The sequence below is a fragment of the Heterodontus francisci genome, chromosome 26 (genome assembly GCF_036365525.1).
Source record: "Heterodontus francisci isolate sHetFra1 chromosome 26, sHetFra1.hap1, whole genome shotgun sequence".
Taxonomy (NCBI): Eukaryota; Metazoa; Chordata; class Chondrichthyes; order Heterodontiformes; family Heterodontidae; genus Heterodontus; species Heterodontus francisci.
Genome location: NC_090396.1, coordinates 48,608,896 through 48,614,895, shown reverse-complemented (window position 1 = coordinate 48,614,895; position 6,000 = coordinate 48,608,896). Strand labels below are relative to the sequence as shown.

General features: G+C 46.5%; 1 protein-coding gene across 1 annotated transcript in view; it reads left to right on the top strand.

Annotated features, from left to right (window-relative positions):
- Positions 1–579: 579 nt before the first annotated feature.
- Positions 580–6,000, top strand: part of LOC137384321 (cdc42 effector protein 4-like) — a 45,304-nt gene continuing 39,883 nt past the window's right edge. The window contains exon 1 of the mRNA XM_068058184.1: positions 580–716. The gene's annotated coding sequence lies outside the window, so the exon portion shown is untranslated. The remainder of the gene's footprint in view (positions 717–6,000) is intronic.

Below are 6,000 nucleotides of genomic sequence, written 5' to 3'. Positions count from 1 at the left end.
CAATTTGCACCAGAGGTGTGTGCACGTGCAGCGAGCACCATTTTGGGTCTCCAAGGCCATGGGCTCTACCCCATCCAAATTTTGCACCGACAATGTCTGGGCTCGCCTGATTTATGTATATTTGAGTGAGGTTCTGCAAGGTTGCTAGCAGCACCTCAAGGGAGGAAGGGACCCATCGGAGAGGATTGAAAGCCATCCTGAATGCAAAAGACATTGTCAGCTTGCCCTGCTGACTCAGCACACTGTCGGTCAATGCTGATTCTCTTTTTTTATAAAACAAACAGGAAACGTTGAGCAGGCCTCGCAGCATCTGTGGAGAGAGAAACAGAGTTAACGTTTCAGGTCTGTAACCTTTCATCAGAACACATTCTCTCCTCTCCCCCCACCCCGGTTCCAGATAACTAAGGGTTAATATCAAGGCTAGCATTCCTCGCTGCAGTAAATAACAGTCTATTCCTCTGCCCTCCCAGGAGTGCTGCAATTTTTTGAATGATGCCGGTGATGAGATGGTGATCCTTTGGAAGCAGTTGATTGGTCTTTCGGTTGGAATGACGTGTTCAATGACGTTTCAGACGGGGATTGGACGGTGTGTGACTCCCCCTCCCCCTCCCAGGAGCGATTCCATACAATGAGTAAACGTAAAAGGAGTAATAACAAAAAAGAATTAGAGGGGGGTGACAAAATAAGCGGTGGAGGTGTTTAGAATCAGTTGGGAGGTACGTACAGGTGGAGCGATTCCGGTAGTTTAACGTGTATCGATGCTATTGTCATTGATCCTGTTGTGCAGGGGCGTTCACCGTTGCTGCTGCTTTATACCGTCCAGCATTTTCTACTCTGGTCGAGTACCGACCGCCTTTATTTTGCTTCTGTGCGAGTTTTGATCTTTTGTCTTTTTTTCTCTCACGGAGGCATCCTCACAGCATTCGGGCCGGGCGTTTGAATTGCTCCGGGATCTGGAACGTTGCGGCCGCGAGCGGCGACCGTTAACGGCCGTTTGCCCCGGCGCGAGCCGCCTGGTCACACCCAGCCCGGCAGGTCCCTCGCCCGTGGCGAGGGCTGCCTTGGAATCCTATCCCCTCCTGCAACTCTAATTGACGGTCCAAGATACCGTTCTGAAGCCCTGCCCGTGTGGCCACTTTGGACCATGATTGCGAAGTGAACTGGGCTGAAACCCTGTCGCGCGTCCAGAAGAAACCTTCCTTCCCCTGATAGGCACCTGCCAGCCATCAGGAACGGGAATCCTTCCGTTTGCTTCTTTCCCCTCCAGTTAGGAGACAGGGCAGGATAACATCCCAAAATGGAACTTTAGGGAAGCTAGACAAGATAATGCATCCAGTCTGTCCAAGCCAAGTGTTTTGAATTTATTCCGTGCATTATAGGCGTACAGATTCGTGAAGCGACTTATCTGCTTTAATCTGCACAGACAAATGTAACTCAGGCTCCCTTTTTGTAAATGCATGATCGTTGCATCATCACTTGTGACTAGTAAATGTTTAACCATATAAATATGTAGAATTCTGCCCACTGTTGACGATTATTTTTTAATTTCTCATTTTCTCCGAGCAGGAGAGTTTTCTTTTAGAGGCTGTAGAATGCACGACCTGAGTTGATTTTAAGGATTGTAAGAAGGGGACAAAGGGATTAGAATGATTGACCACATGGGGGATAAACACAAGTGCAGACTGGTTTGGCTTTAAGGCCAGTTTCTCTGTTGCAATCTCCATGTAATTGTATGTAAACTGTCATGTGCTGCTAAGTATGATTTTGTGAGTGATGGCAGCTTTTCACGCACCCAAGTATCCCTTATTCATGTGTGTAGAACCTTGAGTTGTCTGCAGGTCCCCATTCAATCCAAATATGCCTGCAGTTCCTAGTACTGGTTAAAGAATTGCCATGGACACTGTCTAGCTTGGTTCTCTCCCACTTCCTTCCCTGCCTTTGCACCCATGAGTTCAGATACCCATAGCTGCCTAAGCTGACATCTAACTGTGTAGATCGGCAACTGGAGCAGTAGATTGCATATTTTTGTACCACTGAAAAGTGGGTTTTCTGCCAAGAATTAAAGTGGCCACTCTGACAACTATATAGGAACAGTTGATTTTTATGCCCCGTTTTTGGGTTACATTTAGAGTAAAATTTTATTTTCCCCTCTGCTTTCTGTTTCTTTTGTGGGTGGCATGCAACTGGAATTTTTAATGTATGTTATTGATAATCTGGGGTGGTATTTGTTGCACCGGTTGCAAGCTGTTTTCAATACTGAGGTTTATTTTACAGTTGCTTTATTTAACCTCCAATGTGTGCCAGTTGGCAGATGTGAACTGTAGATTTGTGAAAAGGAAATCTTTGAGATCCTCTTTCTTTCCTCGCCTGTTTCCTCATGATCTGTTTGACTAGCTGGAACAAACTTCAGACTGGTGTTTAATTGATTTAATTTTTACCACTTTCATGAGTGCATTTGCAAATTATACCACCTTCAACCCTGGAAATCGAGCTTGTGTTACGGCATGTAAATTATGATGCACAAAAACTTCTAACACCGTTGTTCCACTTTAATGAGAAAAACTTTGGTAAAGGTCCAAGGCCAGTAATGTTACCGTATCAAGGTTGAAAAGGATAGGAGAGAAAATGAGAATTCAAAGTGGTACCATGGTTTTAAAAGTATGCAGATTGCAGGGAGAATTAGAAGGATTTTAAAAAAAAGTTTGATAGTACTTGCGTCCTACAGAAAGGAAAAACTTAAAAGTAGGTGGTGGGTGCAATGAGGCTTAATTTTTGTCAGGAAGTGGAGTGCCTAGGATGTTGTATTTTGAGTTTAGGAAAAATAACAAAGTTCTGCGTAAGCTGTGTCATGAACTTCTCCACGAGATATCTGGTGTTACTTTTAAAGTCCTCAGCCTACCTTTTCAACTCGGTTGGTGTTTTTTATTTTCAATTCATGTCCCTTGCACTCAAAGTACATTTTCAGTTCATATTTCTACCTGATTTGGATAAAACCTCCTTTTCTTTGCACAATACTGTTAAATGGCCAACTTCCTGATCATTGAGAGAATGTTGAATGAAGCATGCAAGCCAACCAAGGAGCATGAAATATCAGCTTCTGCTCCAAACACTTGCTTTGAGGCCTAAAATGTTTAATAAACAGGAAAGAATCAAAAGGACAGGCAATTAAGTTGTGATTTTCTCATCCTTCCCCCTTCTGTAGTTTAGCCATGCAAGAAAATAAATGAATTTGAGGAACTCTATGGCAGATTCCCTTCACACAAGCTGAAACTGCATTAAAGCAGACCCCCATATCCCAGCATCAGGCAGGCCATGTTTTCCAGGTAAACACTAAATGACTCTTCATTCTGAGTAACTTCAGTCTTTACCTAAATTTCCTATATTTTCTTGTCCCTTTTCTCCCCCACCCCCAAGTAAATTAACCTTTTTGAGCATAAACTCCATCCCTCACAATCATGACCATTCTGTTGGTGTTGCCATCTCTGAAGTCCTGATCACTCTCTTCTTCTTCCTTCTTCTTTTGGCCCCCTAGTCTCGAGAGACAATGGGTAAGCACCTAGAGGTGGTTTGTGGAGCAGCGCCTGTAGTGGCTATAAAGGCCAATTCTAGAGTGACAGACTCTTCCACAGGTGCTGCAGATAAAATTGGTTGTCGGGGCTGTTACACAGTTGACTCTCCCCTTGTGCTTCTGTCTTTTCTTTCTTGCCAACTGCTAAGACTCTTCCACTCGCCGCTCTTTAGCCCCCGCCTTTATGGCTGTCCGCCAGCTCTGGCGATCACTGGCAACTGACTCCCACGACTTGTGGTCGCTGTTACAGGACCTCATGTCGCGTTTGCAGACGTCTTTAAAACGGAGACATGGATGACCGGTGGGTCTGATACCAGTGAAGAGCTCGGTGTACAATGTGTCCTTGGGGATCCTGCCATCTTGCATGCGGCTCACATGGCCAAGCCATCTCAAGCACAGCTGGCTCAGTAGGGTGTATATGCTGGGGATGTTGGCCGCCTCAAGGACTTCTGCTTTGGAGATACGGTCCTGCCACCTGATGCCAAGGATTCTTCGGAGGCAATGAAGATGGAATGAGTTAAGACGTTGCCCTTGGTTGACATATGTTGTCCAGGCCTCGCTGCAATAGAGCAAGGTACTGAGGACACAAGCTTGAAACACTCGGACTTTTGTGTGCCGTGTCAGTGCGCCATTTTCCCACACCTTCTTGGCCAGTCTGGACATAGCAGTGGACGCCTTTCCCATGCGCTTGTTGATTTCTGCATCGAGAGACAGGTTATTGGTGCTAGTTGAGCCTAGGCAGGTGAACTCTTGAACCACTTCCAGAGCATGGTCGCCGATATTCATGGATGGAGCATTTCTGACGTCCTGTCCCATGATCGTTTTCTTGAGGCTGATGGTTAAACCAAATTCGTTGCAGGCAGCCGCAATTCTGTCAATTGAGTCTCTGCAGACACTCTTCTGTATGGGATGTTAATGCAGCATCGTCAACGAAGAGGAGTTCCCTGATGAGGACCTTCCGTACTTTGGTCTTTGCTCTAAGACGGGCAAGGTTGAACAACCTACCATCTGATCTTGTGTGGAGGAAAATTCCTTCTTCTGAAGACTTGAGTGCATGTGAGAGCAGAAGGGAGAAGATCCCAAACGGTGTAGGTGTGAGAACACAGCCCTGTTTCACGCCACTCAGGATAGAAAAGGGGTCTGATGAGGCACCACTATGCTGAATTATGCCTTTCATATTGTCATGGAATGAGGTGATACTTAGTAGCTTTGGTGGACATCCGATCTTTGCTAGTAGTCTGAAGAGACCACGTCTGCTGACGAGGCCAAAAGCTTTGGTGAGATCTATGAAAGCAACGTAGAGGGACATCTGTCCGTGGCATTTCTCCTGTAGCTGGTGAAGGAGAACAGCATGTCAATGGTGGATCTCTGCTCGAAGGCCGCACTGTGCCTCAGGGTAGACGTGCTCAGCCAGCTTCTGGAGTCTGTTTAAAACGACTCGAGCGAAGACTTTCCTCACTATGCTGAGCAGGGAGATTCCACGGTAGTTGTTGCAGTCACCGCGGTCACCCTTGTTCTTGGAGGGTGATGATACTGGCATCGCGCATGTCCTGTGGTACTGCTCCCTCATCCCAGCACAGGCAAAGCAGTTCATGGAGTACTGAAAGTATAACAGGCTTGGCACTCTTGATTATTTCAGGGGTAATGCTGTCCTTTCCAGGGGCTTTTCCACTGGCTAGAGAATCAATGGCATCGCTGAGTTCCGATTTTGTTGGCTGTTCGACCAGCTCATCCATGACTGGCAGAGACTGGGCTGCATTGAGGGCGGTCTCAGTGACAACATTTTCTCTGGAGTACAGTTCTAGGTAGTGCTCCACCCAGCGGTCCATTTGCTTGTGTTGGTCAGTGATCATTTCCCCTGATTTAGACTTGAGGGGGGCGATCATCTTGATTGACCCAAAAGCGCTCTCATTGCCATCATACATTCCTCTGATGTTTCTGGTGTCGGAGACCAGCTGAACACGACTGCATAGGTGTTGCCAGTCGTCATTTGCGCAGCGCCTGGCTGTTCTTTGTGCAGCGCTTCTGGCTACTTTAAGTGCTACGGATGTTAACTCGCTGGGGGCTTTCTTGTAGTTCAACAGTGCAGTGTGCTCCGTGGCTATGACAGGTTCCAGCTCTTCAAAGTGAGATTGAAACCAGTCTGCTTTCTGCTCACGTTTGCCAAAGGTGGTCATTGCTGAGTCATAGGTGGCATCTCTGATGTGGGCCCACTTGGTCTCTGCATTCCCTGCAAGAGTGTTTTGAAGGGATTTTTCAAGTGAATTTAGAAACTTACGTAACAGCCGTGGATAAGAAATTCTGTTAATGTTGATGTGCGGGTGGCCCTCCTGCTTGGAGTGATGTATCTTCTTTGGTTTGAGTCCAACTTTGCACACCAGGGAATGGTCGGTGTCGCAGTCCACACTGTGGAAGCTGTGTGTGATTTGGAC